General features: G+C 32.8%; 1 pseudogene; it reads right to left on the bottom strand.

The window, feature by feature from the left end:
• Window positions 1–28: 28 nt before the first annotated feature.
• LOC149546266 (uncharacterized) lies at window positions 29–1,942 on the bottom strand (annotated as a pseudogene).
• Between the last annotated feature and the right edge of the window lie 15,332 nt (window positions 1,943–17,274).

Raw genomic sequence — 17,274 nt, forward strand, 5'->3', positions numbered from 1 at the left:
AGAATAAGCTCCGCTGTCCCCGTGTGATCTAGTCATCTCTATGTTGTAATAAGCAGTGCCACACTGCGTGTGTGCTTGCTGCGCTCATGCGTACTGATACTCCCTGATCGATGTGCGCATTGAGCCTCAAACGTTGTGTTGTGTGCAGTTCGTATGCGGGCTTGTGCCTTACTGTCTGTGTGTCCCCCTTCTTAAGTTTGGGCTGTGGGATTTGAGAGTCTTGGTTTGCTTCATGTATTGCTATCCAAAACCTTCCTGTCGCATGTCTTTCTTTTAAATCTCCTTGTGCTTCTCAGTGAAATATAGTTATTATTATTACTTGTCACGTCTCCCCTATCTTGTGTCCTGTGTTTACGAACGTGTTCTCTCACGGTCTCTCTTCAAATTCCTCAAGGAATCGGTTAATGTAGTAGACGTGGGGAAAAATTAACCGTTTCCAAAATATGATATAATATTTTACTAGCACTTGTATATTATAGGTCTAAGAGTTCCACTGATTTCTAAAGCTACAATCTTGATTTTGATTATCCATTTTTATTCAACAATTCCTTGGAACTCAACTAAAATTTTCACTTTCATCTCTTACAGGAGTCTAAACCTTTTCAGCTATTAGGGATTAATGTTACTTCCATTAATACAGAATGGTATAATTTATAATTACTAAATTACTTAGTTAGAGGACAGAGTGAAGGTTTGAATTTTCCTATCCAATCACCATCAGGTACATGCTCAGTTGTTTGATTAACCTCATTTTTATTCTTTGAAGCTTTTTTCCTTGCAATTTCCCTATAATTCTCACAAGAAAAAATATGTTTTCAATCCATACTCTTCTTTCCTCTATCACATACCATTCCAAGCTCTCTAAACTTTTTAGTTTCTCATGAAAATGACAATCTCTATTAGCATTGCCAAGAATTGCATGATTTGTTTCACCTTCTTTTAGAGATATTCCTTCATCTACGATACATTTGTCTTCTTCATCAACATTTCTCTCTTCCTCATATACAGTTGGTAACCATCCCTTTCTCATGAATCTTGTGCATCTAGAATGATTTCTTCATCTTCATCATCTTTACAATCATTCCCATCTGAAATCTCACTCGTGAGTAATTTAGATGAGGTATTTTCAATGTTTGAGTTCAATCCATGTAGTTTATTCAACTAGCATTTATCTATAGAGATATCATAATTCAGTGTGTTATGTGATTAGATTTCAGATCTCAAGGACATGTCATAAGATTGCATATACTCTAATTCCATTGACATGGTTGAAGCCTCTACATTGACCTTGACCAAGCACATTTCAAGGATTATCTTAATTTCTTTACTAGCATCTTTGTGCCGTCTTCTTGAGAATTTATTAGGGAACTGATTCTAAGATTTTGAACTTTAGACTCAATTTCCTCCAGTCTTCTGTATAGCCTTCCAACCTCCTGTTGATGTTGTAGAGGATATTTTTCCATCCTTATGTACCCAAGATCCATAAATTCATTTTCCTTACATTCGTACTCTTTAATATTTCATTTAGATTTAGCTCTTAATAACCTGATATTGTCTTCATATTGGAGTTTCTTTTGAGCCTTTGTCACCACCTCCATTCTTTCCATTTTTTCATTCTTTATCCTCAATGAGAGACTTCCTCATGTTCCAATTTCCCTTGCATTGTTTTCCTTTCCTTCTCATTCAACATATTTTCTACTTGAAGCTTCAAAATATACTCATCCGTGCCCAAGATTCTAGTCTAGAGAATTACTAAGTCCAATCCCATGGTCTTGGTTTCATTCTTAAGTGGAGGAGAATTGGGTAATCTAACAATACATTGTGCATTGCCTCCATATTCTAGTGTTCCAATAGTCTTGTGCAAGTCTTGAGGATCTAAACTTGCACAGAGCACCATCAAAAGTTTGGCACAATCATTGTCAAAGGAATCCTATTGCATTATCAAATACAAATTTATAATTTAAATCTAGATTTGCATACATCCTTACATCATGGCACTGAATGGCCCCAAGGATTCAACAACTCGAATATTTGAAAAATACACATCAGTTCTTGAATGATGGACAATAATGAAAAAATTAATTGATTGACACCATTAACCATACATAAATTAAATTAGTTCCCAACTTGATTGAAGTGGTACCTGAAGAAGCATCCTTTGGAATTTTGTTAGGTTCACTACCATAGATGGAAGTTTCATTCTTCACTTTCTTTCCAATTACTTTTAGTTTTTCCTACAAGTATGAAAATTGTCATGGTCAATAAATTTTTGACTAATAGTTGAAGCAATGACTAGTGTATCTTTAAATTTACCACATAGGTCTGCATACAATCAAGCAATTAAAATATTATAAATGAAATTTCATACTAAACCCACAACATGGATATTTCACAAGTCTCCAAGTGAGGATTCATAATGTATCATTGATCCTTATCATGTAAAATAAGCATCAAACACATTAGGGTTATTTTCATTATGTTATTAGAAAAAAATTACAAGTGCATTGTGTAAGGTGAAAATAGAGTATATGAGGTCGGTGCCCTAGTTGAAGCTATTCTTATTAGGTTGTCATGAGTTCTATTTTGGTTATTAGGTTGTCATGAGTTCTATTTTGGTTGCCAAGCTCCAACTAGGTAATGGAGATTGCCATGAATCCCTCAATTTCTGATGCTTCCTTTATTGCTAACCTCCCCATTCTTAGAAACAATATTTTACCTTCAAGAGAAGACACTACCAGCTAAAAACAAGTATTGTTTTCCTATTCTTTAGAAGGTGAAAACATATGCTTTCGTTGTAGCCTATATGTTTTGGATATGATTGTGTATAATTTTTTATGATTACTATTTTTTATTATACTCCATGATCCATCATCAAGATGGGACAAGCATTGAAGAATATGTTTGTGTATAAATTTCTATCATCAATATTTTTTTTATCATAGTCTGCAATCTTTTTCATCCTTAAAGTCTCCTTTTGTCCTGATGATGGATTATGGATTATGATCCAAAAACTTGATGATAAATATTTAAACAACCATATCCACAAAAATAGAGGACATATTGTAATTGATTATAGAAATTTTCTATCATAATTACCCATGAGTATTCATCAACAAGAAAAATGGGTAGCTTTTTTATAAAAAATAGTCAGATATATAAGAAACAAAGCATAATTTTAACGCAAGCAAGAAAAATGAATATTTAGAGTTGTAATAATGGTTGTCTCTCCAACAATTTAGAGGGCTAAGAGATCTGCATCACTTCAAAAGGGGTTTCTTGTTGGGATGAGTATGGACTTCTTGCAACACTATCAAGGGTATAGTTCAAAGATTCTATTATAAGTGGATGGAGTGCGTAGCTTTTCTTTATCAGGGGTAAAATCAAATGGAAATGGGTGGGGCAGATCTAATGCCTTCCACTCTTATTTGAGTGAATCAAGAATGTGTTTGCAATATTGTAAAACACTAATGAGTTGCATTTTACCAGAAGAGGTCATAGTGATTACTACAAGGCAAGAATCACTTTATATACCAACACAAGGTCAATTTGAAAACTTTTAACTATGAAATTCATACAGCACCTATCAACATGTCAAATGTGTTTCATGCTATAGTTAAACAATCAATGCACTATCTAATCTTGTAAAACTACAACTCAACGTACAACAATTCTCATATTGACATTTGCAATTGCTATCTCAATTAAAGATTTCAAAGATTCCATTGTAATATAAAAGAATGGTATTTACAAACCTTCTATGCATGTGAAAACTCTTAAATTTACAAACCCAAACACAACAATGATATTCTATAATTTTAACAAGTAGACACAAGGTCACAACAATGATATTCTATAATTCTAACAAGGAGACACAAGGCATGTTACATCATGAATAGCTCTATATCATTATATGCTACAAAGTAGTAGAATATGCTAATAGTTGATGAATAAGAATTTATTCTACTTAAAATGATAAAGGCTTTGAGCTTGATGTCCATGATCATTATTTTTATAACCAACTTTGGTTCAAACTTTATATTTTGTTTACTCCCCCAAAATTTAAAACTTGATTCAAACTTGAGATTTTGTTTTAACCATAAATTAATTTTTAGGATTGTTTTGAAAGACTATTTAGTTGAAATCTTTAAAATAGCATTGTACAGTCTTTTAAAAGAAAAGGAGGATTAGAGATTTGATTTCTCAACACGTAGCTATTTGTTTGGTCCAAAAGTGAGAAACCTTGTTAAAAAGGGGAGGATTGAATTATATATAGAACGAACCTTCTTGTAACTCTTTATGATATTCTATGAAGAGTTGTGATTCTTTCTGAAAAAAGATTTCGAATAGCCTATTTATTTATGACCGTCTATGTTTTGAGCAGTAAACACGTCGCTTCTCTAATCGATCCACCTCTTCCATAAAGAGGTAGTTCCTTAATTATTACCCTGAGGAATGATGCTTATAAAAATATTAGACATTTTAGGCCTCCTCTAAACATTTACATGATTTTCCTAAGCATTTGAGAATTAAATCATTACAAGCTTTGCCTGCTAAATTTTGAACATGTTGAATTCTACTATACAGAAAAAATTCAAGATAAAAAGGCTTCCACATGGCAACAACAGGAAGTAACTGTATAATTTTTATAGGATGTATTTGCATAGAAAAAATAATTATCTTTAAGATTCACATTCTAAATAGTTTTAAGAATTTCTTTCTAGTAGTCTGAGAAAGGAAAGAACGTAGATGGTATCTTTACAATATAGAATATGAAGCAAAAACTATTTCTAAATTTGAAATTTGACAGACCAACATTAACCATATTTGGGAGATTTGGTTTCAAATCTATTGTCAAGTGCACTGCAGCCGAAGAATTGTCTCAATCTCTTGTACCCAAAACTGCTCTTGAATGTCCAACATTACCAGTAATAAAGTCTTTGGGCCTGATCCCATCAAATATATAATGGAAGTTATAGTAAAAATATTTCTACAAAGAATGACATTCTATGTATAATAAATGATCAAACCTCCTTGACAAAAAAAGAATTGTTGTAAGAAACATGGAACATCTTCTGGTGTTAAAACAAAATTGGTTAGAATAAATTGAAGTTGATGTTGCTCCCACTTTATATTGCCTCTCAATTGTTTTTGTGGATGCAAGATTGGGCCTAAAATCATTTCCACGCACTTAAGAATGATGATAATATTATAGCACCTATTACTCCAACTTATGAGAATTTTTATTGGGTGAAGTTCAACTTCAACCGAGAATGCTGCAAGATTCACAATTGTCATCTCACTGGAGCTGATTTTGGGTTGTGGCTTCTTCATAGGTATGTAGTGTACGATAGGGGTTTATCCACACACATTTTACAATGCAATCATTGGTCTTATAGAAAGAGAATAGTCGATTTGATGCTTTTGATTTTTATTTTTTAACTGAAATTATGATATGAAGTAGCAAGGGTTTGGGGTTTAGTTGCTAAGTGATGCTGGTGTAGATTTGGTTTTGGCAAACTGTGGGTCTTTCATGGCATTTTGCAGCAGAGTTGAGAAAAGACATCAATGTCTTCAGTGAACACTTTCACTTTTGCCGTTGCATCGCAACAATAGTAACAGAAACAAAAATCCAAGGCACTGTAGCTCAAACTGGACTCTTTAGCCCATTGCTTAACGGAACATACATTTTTATCACCTCAAACCGTTCACCTCGAGGAATATATGATAAAAATAAGAGATCTAATATACTAGGCAATGAAAATCAGAAATAAAAACTGAACTAAGAACATATTTTATTCATAAAACTGATTGCTTACAACCTATGCAATGGCCTCTATATATATAGAGCCTATGAGATGAGGGCATTAATAAAAGATGTTTCTAGAGGCTAAGATGATAATGCTGTATGACCTAGTATCAAGGACAGCATCCATATCTATTAGCAACATAATAGGAAATGTGTGACAGACAGACAATTCAGTTATAACAGCCTGGGTGTATTTGTTGACTGTTTCTAACAATATATATGTTCAAGTTCATAAAAATAATCTACTTTCCTTACCAGGATCTATCATTCATAACATCAATACTATCATCTTCTTCCATTAATGAAGGCTAATTACTAACTAGGTAATTTGCAAAATTTGGGGCCAAGTACAAACCACTTTTATTGCAATGACGCTATGTTCTTCCCTTCCGTGTGTATGGGAAATGAGTAGATCCTCATAATACTCGGCATTAATATTTTTTATTGTTTTAAGAATCTCCAAGGTCATTATAGATGTCATAATCATAAATTCTTCCCATCCTTCCTTCTTTCTTGTTTCATCTCCTCTTAAGCTTTCAAGTTATGTATTTCTTAGCTCCACCAGGGCCAGCTTTGTAAGTGCAACACCCAGAAACAAAAATTTTAGCATAATTTGTGATTTAAACCAATTAAACTATAATGAAAACAAGGTTGAAACACAATATTTTGGGCAAACCTTATTTGAGAATAAAATCCGACCTGTCTTGTATTTACTGGCAGGGTAAACCCAAGAATTGCAGGCAAAATGGACAAACCCCTATTCAGGAGTTTCTATCGTCAAAGACTTGAGAAATAACTCATCATGATGTAAATTTGTTGTTCTTTGTTTTTTAACTTTTGCATCTCAATGAATCAAGCACAATAGTATAGACATAGACATGTACTGATTGTTTTCTTGCTGGAATGAGTTTGATTCTGGCACAGAGCCTTCCTAAATAATCATTATCCACAAGTGAAGAGCTACAAAGTTCAAGTTTAAGTTACATCAAGGTTGTCAACAAGAGAAGTTAAATTTGCGTAGGATTGAGACTTGCAATGTGCTTGCATGCCCTCGATCTGCTGCAAACTAGTCTCCTCCATACAAAGACTTGATTATCAGTTTTCTACGAAGGATTTCTAACCCAAAGGTTTGACATTTACAGATTCCAATCTTTCTATTAAAATCAAATCTTGATAGACCACAATTACATGTTGGAAGATCTACTAAAAGGAGATACCCAAGAAGATACAATAAATTCATTAGATGCGAATAATTAATAAATTAGGATAACTCCCCGATATCCATTACTTACAAGCTGGTCAGCCTCAACAATCATGCGTTTGTCCATTTGGATGAAAAGAGATCTCCACTTCTCCATATTGTCACATTCTGCATATTTATGAGTGTTGGAGACTTTGCCCAACAATCTATTATTACCATTAGAAGATGATGTTGGGTACAAAGCAGTGAACCTAAACACTTCTTTAATCAGAGTCCTCACTCTCATTATGCTATGTTTTAATGCTGCATAAAGACAAAAGGCTTCATCAATAGTAATGCCCAGAATATGAAATCTTCATTAGCTATGAAGAAGAAAATACAATAGTTTAAATAGTCCAATCTGCCACAATGCATTTTACAATTTAAAACAAGTTTTTAAGAAATTATTGAGTGAAGTTTTTCAATCTAGATTCAAGATTTATCCTGGTTATGTATTACATGATGTGATACAAAATTTTGATCGGGAATTTTTTTTCTCCCAAATTACTTTAAAAACTAGCTACTGGTACACTGATAATACAAGATATAGTGTTGTCAAACGATATGCATTTGATTCTATTGATTTACCATCTCCTCTCAAGCGGTCTTTCACTCCATAAGAAGCATACAAATATTTAAAAACATGGGTTATAACAGTAACATAAGCACGGGTAAAGACGATAATTATAAACAAAATCAGAAAAGGAAACTCTCTTTAACAGAGGTAAATGAGTTACTCTTACCAGCTAAACAGCCTTTGACATCCTGATAATAAAGCTCTAACCAATCAGAAGCCATAGTAGCAGCTGAGTATGATGCAAGAAACAAAAGGGTCAAAACTGAGATTTTTTTCAACTAAATTAAGGTTTTAAGACCTGAACAAAATTTGAAAGTGTAAAAATGCCACAATAATTATGATTCAAATATTATTTGACTTATAATTAATAAATATAGAAGGTTTTGTTTTTACCGCAGTGAAAACCCATTAACAGAATGGGTGAAGGTAACCTAGGGAAATATCAAACTGGCATTGTAACTTGTTTCCACATTTGTAGGAGCCTTTCTGCAACCTTTCGTCTCATTCCCGCAAGGACGAATACAACCATAATTAGGAAAGACACAATGGAAAATAAACATTTAGTAAAAGGAATTATTTTCAGAGACTAATCACATTGGTAAATGTGCTCTTATAGTCGGTGGCATAAATCACCAGATGGAAGTGGTCTGATGTTTATCCTTCTACACAAGCAACAACATCGGCTATGGAACCTGCTAGGTGCCTACACATCCCTATCCCCACTACCCTATGTCATTCTCTCAACCACCTCAGAAATAAAATTCCCTCAGGCACAAAACCAGATTCGGACTTCGACGGGATAATTTTCTGTTGAGAATCTCGGAGTAAATAGCCTAATTGGCTAATTATTATTTTCACAGTATATTTGATACGGTGTAATGTAACTACATGAATTTTTTAAATAGCCCCTATAGTGCCAGAGAAAGATATGTGATTATAGAAGGCCATACAAACTAGCCAACGATGGTGACCAGAAACAGCCAATTGACTACTCAAACACATACTACAAAGATTTACAAGGATTGTAATACATGTTGAAAGTTAAATTAGCAGCAGTAATATAAAAATTCGCACCTTGATCTATTTTTAGGAACATTATCAATATGAAATAATTATCAACAATCATCAAGTACTCATACTTTAATGACAAAGAGACATCGATATTATTAGGAGAATACTTGAACACACACATTTCAAATATATTCAATCAATAATTTTTCTTGCATTGTCCCAAATAGTCCAATTGGTTCATCCTAGTAAAAAGGTAGAAAAAATATTGTCTCCTAAAAGGGCTCATTCAAATATAAAGGCAGTATAATGAAGTATTGATAGACAAGCACAATCCCCATTATAAAGGTAGCAATTGTGACATTTGAAGATGTTACTCAAGATGTAGGAAATCATTAAGCCATGAAAACATCTAAGAGATACAACCATTGATAAGAGGAAATTCTAGTTGAAAGATAAGGGTTAGCTTCCACAACAACTAATCAATCAAATTGGTCATATTGGTTAGCTTTGGAGAATAAGAATGTGAGTAATTACTAGTAGTGATATAAATACCAATCGTTAAGCATGTTTAATCATTGATGAAGAGAAGTGCAAATAGAACTACAAAATGGTTGATATGGAAGAATCTTAGTTAACAAATAACTATTTGGGAATTATTTTTACCAAGAGACATGTCTCTTCATCTAAAGGATGCCTTAATTTAGCTCTAGACTATGTAATGATAATGAATTTCATTCTTAAAGGGAGGAAGTATAGATCAAGAATTATATCAAATAGGATAGCTGTCCAGAATTTCATTAAAAAGGATTAAGATAATGGATACTATTTGACAAAGACAAAGAAAATAATTTTTTTATCGTGTAATAAGAAAAGAGTGACCCAAAAAAAAGTAAGGCTAAGAGGATTTGACTTATGGAGTCATTTTTATAATGTTATACATATATCTTGTTAATTATGGGAAGTCGTTATATATGGTCCTATGTATATAAATGATAAGAATTATATATGCATGCGTGCATTTGGCATGATAAAAAAAAGTAATATTGTATATTATATATTATATAAAATGTATATTAATTATATTGATAGCTAAAATATTAATGATTAAAATTAGAACTTTATATTTTTTATTATGCTATATACAAATTTATATTTACCATATATATACATATATGAATGTATCTATGTATGTGTATATACTTACATTTAAATGCTCCAATGTATATGACTCATTATATATGAACATTTTGTGGTATGATTCAAAAATATCTAATTAAACTAATTATAGGATTGATAGGTAATAATGCAAAAAAAATTTGAAAATTTATGTCAATGATATATGCTTATCTAATTCTCTAAATCTCTCACTATGTCTATTAATTAAAAAACCTTATTTTAATAGGAAAAATTGAGCGATATAGAAGGAAGCTAAAGTGCACATGTATCATGAACATTAAAAGTTTCTTTCCCTAGGTAAAATTTAAACCCAAAATGGGAATTCTAGTGCAAATCTTACAAAAATTAATGCGGAAGCATTTGGGGAAAAAACTAGTGCAAACCCTACATGGATCAATTGTTGTTAGCTACAGATGGTAATGTTACATATAGGTTGTACTGGTGGACTCTACTAGCTAAAGAATTTGCTTCAAAAAATTTAATTTAAAGCTTCAAGGTTTGTGCGCAAACTTTGGATATCAATTCAGATTTCACATTCATCTTATTAGTCTTTTTTTAGATATCTAAGGGATGAGAGAGAGAGAGAGAGAGAGAGAGAGAGAGAGAGAGAGAGAGAGAGAGAGAGAGAGAGAGAGAGAGAGAGAGAGAGAGAGAGAGAGAGAGAGAGAGTAATACATTTTATATTGTGATTGCATTACAAAGAGAGTTGCATAGAAGGGAAAGTAGTATAGGAACCATAGAATAGAGAGAAGAAAAAATTAAGGGAAGAATAAGTATTTATCTAAAAGGAATGTATGCAAACAAGATTTAAAATTGAATAGAAATGATTTAAATAATTGTAAATCTTTACTTTCATGTTTTTATTTCACGTGCATGTATTTTCATGTTCATGGGAAAACTCAAGTTGTAGGAAGAGAAAAATACGTGGAGTAAGAGATATAAAAGGTGATACAATCATGTTACTTTGATAAGGTATCTTATCTTATCTAAATAAAATGACATAATTGTTAAAGAAATTTTAATTAGATTAGAGAGTCTAAGAATTACAAACTCAAGTTACAATTAAAAATATGTCATAATATAGATAAAAAATTGTATGGAATAAGCAAATTTAGGAATTAACGTAATCTCTTATTATATGTTACTTGATGAGTTATACTTGAATTATTTATGAAAAAGAGAATGAAAGTTTATCATTTTAGTCAAAACATAAATTTTTATAACTAAATTTACCACAATATATATGAAAGGAGGAGAGTAGGCAAGGGAGTGGGACTAAGTTCTATGAAAAGAAGTATGTGACTTGGCCTTAGATGTATTAGGTACTACACTCTAAGAAAGGAAGCATATCACTTGGGGTTATGTTTAGGACCTATTGATGGACTATTTCCTACATTTTCATAATGTTTGGATTGATTGTGTTTGAGCTAGAGCTCTTTTGGTGGCTACTGGTAGTGTTTTCTTCCTTTGTTAGATAGACATTGGAGATTATTTATGCAGTTTTTGATCCATGGGAGTTATCTTATGTGATCTTGGATCTAGATCATTGGTTATCATGTGGATCTATGTCTAACATCGTGTAGTTTTATTTTATCTTATGAGTTAGTTATGATTGTAAACTTGGGGCATATACTAACTGTTTATTTAATTTAATCCACCGGACCCACTTATGGCTTGCTTGGTATAAGTATAGAGTCTTGTAGTGTCTAGAGTAAAGATATATTAGCATGAATTAACTAGTATCATCTTGAGGGATGATAGGTAGGAGGTGGAAACTCGCATATGAGGATTGAGTTGTATTATTCTTTGATTTGGCCATAATCCAGGAAGGTCGTAAAACCCAACATGTTGGATGTAAATCTTATAATTATATTATTAGAATATGTGTTGTTTTTCTTGGTGTAATTAAATATTATTAATTACACTTTACTTAAGTTTACATAGGATAATGAATTTTCATATTAGTTATCATGTGGACACCTAAAATTTTGCACTTTATTTGAGTGCATCTTGTCTCACACCTCTCTTTGTGTGATACAACTTTGCATTATTATCCTCAAATTATTGCACATACTTTTATGTGCACTAGAGGATAATCCACATTTGGTGGACATGTGCTTAGTAGTTATTCTTATCACTTGTATCACTCCTAGATATCATGCATTGCCTATATATTTAGGTCCATCTATGATCCATTTATCTGAATCTAACTTTGACTACTAGACATCTCTATCCATTATCATTTGATCATTATTGAGATTCTCATTTGATCATCTTCTCTCTCTTATATTATCTCTTGAGGTTTTAGATCTTCGCATTACATTCATTTCCTTAGGAAAATTCTTACACATTGTGGTATTAGAGCTTGAGGCAGATTCTTCCATGGTATCAGAGCCAAAGGAGTGTTTCATGGAATAGTCATTGGAGAGTATTTTGGTATTAGAGCTTGAGGTAGATTCTTCCATGGTATCTAGGATATCAAAAGTTATTGGGAATGTCTAGAGAAAGGCTAGACCTCAATATTGCATTTGGGTGTTTTTTTGATTAATTTTGACTATAAACTTGCCTAGATGAAGAAAAATTCAAATTTTAGGCAAACGTTTTTTGCATTAGAACCCTAAGGCTTGATCTATGGATTAATGACACATATATGATTTTTTTATTCAAAAAATATTTTTTAGATTTTTGTTGGATCTACATTTTTTCCATCATATTATTGTTGCATTATCTATAAATTTTTGGGGTAAAAACATTACTTTCACAAAATTGGTCTTAGGATCACTATGTCACAATTTCTAGTGAGCTTGCAAGGAATATTCTCTAACCAGTTCATACAAATTTGGCCCACTTTGTACTACCCAAAAGTTAGTTTATACTTTGTTATAAGTCTTGTGGCATTTTATTTTAAATATAGATTATATATATATATTGTTGGGTGCATGTAGGATATTTCCCATAGCACCACATGAGTCCTTTTGCATGTTTGTGGATAAATATCCAACATGGAGTAGATTTTCCAACTCAGTGGCCTCTCATCCAAGCCTCCACTTGTGACCAAGAGATTGAGATTGACATCTGACTTAGCAGACTCTAATTTCCCAACTCAGTGACTTGTGGCCTCCATGTCAAGAATTGCTATGACTTTTGATCTACATATGCTTCCAAGAACACATTGGAACATCACATTCATATTCGTGAGACACCAAGAGATCTTGAGAGCCAATCAAGAAGATGAAACATCCTAAGATCCCTTCTATGGATTCTTTGCACTCATCATCACAATATGAGCATATCTATAGATAGAGGTACCTAGTTTGAACCAACATCCATCATTGTTAAGGGTAAACACACTCACATCTTAGTCTGACAGAGAGCCAAATATTGGTCTTATCCAATCATAGATTGCAAGGCACAAGTTTGAACTTTTCATCCAAAAATTGATGCCCATCAAGACATCAAATCCTTAAAATAGGAGTATTTTTCCTATTATAGTCATAGAACCATCCAATTTGGTCTCAAAGATAGAGATTACTTTAGTGGCAAATCTACGCCATTTGGCTATCCCATCTCATGGGTCAATCATCATTTGGCGAATAGTGCATGTAACCTAGGTCAACCACATCGTTGGATATTTATCAGATTTGGGTCCAACACCCGTGGTAGTTTCCCATTAGTTATCACATGATTGGTCAAAAATATCAGTCCAATCACCAATGTAATATATGTTTTGGAGACATTTATTTTAAACATTTTGTCATTCTTTGCATGTTGTTTCTTATTGGCCAACGTTCTTTTGCCATTACCACAACCAAATAATTTTTCCTTGGGTTAGGCATCGCCTACCATTTTCTTGATGTGTGTCAACCACCAGCCCCATTTAGCCAACTGTTTCCTATTATGGGCTTACATAGGAAGGTGCCTTTCTTCTACATTTGACATTCCTTCTTGTTAATCCTGCATAATTTGCCAACCTATATTAGACTATAAGATATATTTTTTCTACACAATTCACTCTTTTCTAGTCTAGAGACTAGCATTTCTTATTGTTGCCGAAGTTTCAGTGTGTTGAGTGCATTGCCAATTGACTCATGGACTATGGTTTTCATAAAAGGAAAGTTATTTTTAATTTATTTTTTATGTGGACAGTGGTACTGGTACTGGTTTTTTTTTAAGTTTTACTATACAATGTCCACTAGTAACTGGACATCTCACATGCTAAGATAGCCTATAGGTTTGTGAATTTTATTTGGTAGTACCGTAGATTGTAGTACCATAGTAGTAATACCCTTTTTATGAGAATGAATCATATTATTATTATTATTATATATAATCTAAGTAGTGTACTATCACTGTTCACAGTCTTTGACTCATCACTATTTAAGTCTTTTGTTCAACAACTAAGTTGATTTATTTTTTGCAACCTTTATCTGTTTGCATTGTAAAACAAGAGGGATGATAGGGGTTCTAGTAGGATCCCTAAAAGCCAAGAGAGACCACCAATACCAAAACGCAGAACCATATCAGCATATTTTAGTGGTGGAAATGTTGGAAACCTACAAGATTCACAAGTTAGATCTATAGTGCTTAATGAAAAAGGAGATTCATCACAAGTTGGAGACCATATTGAAGAAGTTCAAGTTGTTCAACCTAATATCGAGCAGTCAAGGATGAACTTGAACACAATTTGGAGGAACTTTCCCTAAGTAGGAAGTCACAAAATAATATTATAGAGTTGGAGTTGGTTAATGACCAATCAGGTGAGAAAACCAAAAGTGATTCCATAAATCATGTTCATACACAAAAAGGGAAAAGAAAATTGTAGTTAAAAAAAGATCAATCTTGTTGGGATCTATCCAAAAGGAATTTTCAATTAGAATGGGTGGAAAATTGCTAGTTCATCAAGCCAATGACCAATCCAATTGATGGTGAGCCTCCTATAGAATGCAAATGTAAGATTTGAATAGAGATAACAAAGAAGGAGAAGAGGTTGTAGTTTAAACTTGATACCATAGAAAAGGATGTCAATAAATTTTACAAAAAGGAAACTATAGATGGAGTTGAAAAATCTGTGCTAACTTGGAAAACAAAGGACAACTGTCTGCATATCAGGAATGCCAAAATATACAAGTTACACAAGTAATTATGGGATAAGCATTCTGCAGTAAAAGGTTCCATTGAAGATTTCATTGGGAAAGCAATGGAAGTGCAAAATATGGGAAAATTAGTTCAATTAAGTGTGGTTTTTTATATTTTGGGTAGAGGACATCCTATATGAGACTAGCCTTCAATTATTACCTTATTGAACTTTTTTAAAGTTTGGAACTTTTCGAAGTCACTGGTCAATAAATAATAGGTTGGAAATGGGCTAGGTGTCTTGCATAGGTTGCAAAAAAAGATATGAAGGAAAAATAAAACACTTAAATCTAATTGCATTGTCTCTAGATGAAGTTATAGAAATTGATAATACTTCTTGGGTGTGAATGCATGTTTATATTGTAAATGATCTTTATCATCAACCCTTTCTACTATCTGTTGCTAAATTGAATTGTAGTGTGACAGCTGCAAATTTATATGATTTATTCAAGAGTACTCTAATTGAATGTGGAGGTTTAGATAACATGGAGATTTCCAAAAATTTGGTGTGTGTTGGAGTGGATGGAGCTTTAGTTATGCAAGGTCATAAAGGTGGACTTTGCAAAAAGATCAAGAATGATTTGGCACCCTACACTATTCTCATTCATTGCATGGCCCATCAAATGAATCTAGCTTTTGGAATTGTCAATGATTTTGGTTGTGTAAGTAAATTGGAATCTCTAATCAAAGAGATTTACCAATACTTTTGTCGAAGTCCAAAACAAGTCTGAGAATTTCAACACTTTGCTCAAGGACTTACTGATGGGGGGAAGCTTCTTAAAGACAATGATACTAGATGGGTCTCTTTGGATGGACCAGCACATCAAGTATTCTCTGAATATCCTTCATTGATTGGACTAACCCACTCTATGTGAGACAGATTCACTTGACTATATTCAAGTCTAACTAATGTTAAGATACTCTTAACTTTAGCATCTATTCTCCCCATGCTATAGGACATGAGAAATATTATAGAAAAAGTTCAGCAAAGAGTTATGTACATTGTAGAATATAATAAGTTGCATAAAATGACATGTAGTATCCTAGATACTCTGTATCGATTACTACCATTAGATGAATCAAAGTTTGCAAAGTGGATAGAAATCATAGATTTGAACAATCTTGGAAACTTTTTACATATTGGTGCAAATGATGAAGTATGTGCCAAGGTACATGGAGTTGACATAGCAATGCAGTACTATGCCTACATCAACCATGACTCCAACCCCAATGAAGTAGGAAGCAAAGTAGAATCAGAACCAGGGAAGATACTTTCATGTGTTACAAGCGAATACTTTAAAAAGATCAAAGACTCTATGATTGACTTTGTCAAGCAAGTTTGCTACAATCTTTCATCAGAAATTAGATTCAGATTCCCTCTAGAGGAACAAATCAAATCAATGTCTATTGTTTTTCCTCAATATTGGTCTCTAAACTATCTAACTAATTTTTGAAGAAGGATGATGAATTTGATTCAGCATTTTTTCAAACCTAAAGTAATCAATGAAGTAACTATAAATGAAATTTTAGATGAATCTTGACTAAGAGATCAATCATATTCTTTTGCAAACATAACGAGGGAACACTATGTTCTTATGGAGAATCTAAATAAAGGAGCGGTAACAAAGCTTTGGAAAAACTTTGGTCAGAGCAATCAGTTGAGAGAGTCACTACTAGAATATTTCAAGCTTACTGATTTATGTTTGACAATGATATTGGGTTTAGTGGAGGATGAGAGATCTTTCAGTACTTTGTACTTCCTAAAGTCAAAGGTTAGAAATAAATTAGACAAAAATTTGGATAATTTTTTGAGCCTCTATAATTCTAGGTATGAGGTGTAAGGAAACTCGGGTGCAGAAAAAGCTTCCTACACTAATCTCTTAAGGAAAGTATGGTGTAAATCCTTTTAAAAAATTTTACACTTGCAAATTCGATATTATATAAACAACAATATTGTAGCCAACCATGCATACAAAAAATAGATAGAGAAAGAAATACATAACACAAAGATTTGCTGGTGGGAAAAAACCTTTTACTAAAACAACCCCACCCCTTCAAAACCTGCACAATGTATTATCTTCAACACAAGGTTACAATACACTTGCAATGCAAGTTTAACAGCAACAATAGAAGACTTCAGCAGCACCTCAGTACCTGCACACTCTCCTCTACCTCTCTTCAACATGCAATACTACTTTTATGAACATCTTAAGACCCAACAAAATGCCCACAAAGGAGTTGGGCATTTTTCATGGCTCAACCACCAAGAACCATGCACAATGCCACATGTACATGTAATACCAAGAAAAGGGCATCCATCCCTTGAATAGG

The sequence above is a fragment of the Cupressus sempervirens genome, chromosome 7 (assembly GCF_028749045.1).
Source record: "Cupressus sempervirens isolate cs-2001-9-10 chromosome 7, ASM2874904v1, whole genome shotgun sequence".
Taxonomy (NCBI): domain Eukaryota; kingdom Viridiplantae; phylum Streptophyta; class Pinopsida; order Cupressales; family Cupressaceae; genus Cupressus; species Cupressus sempervirens.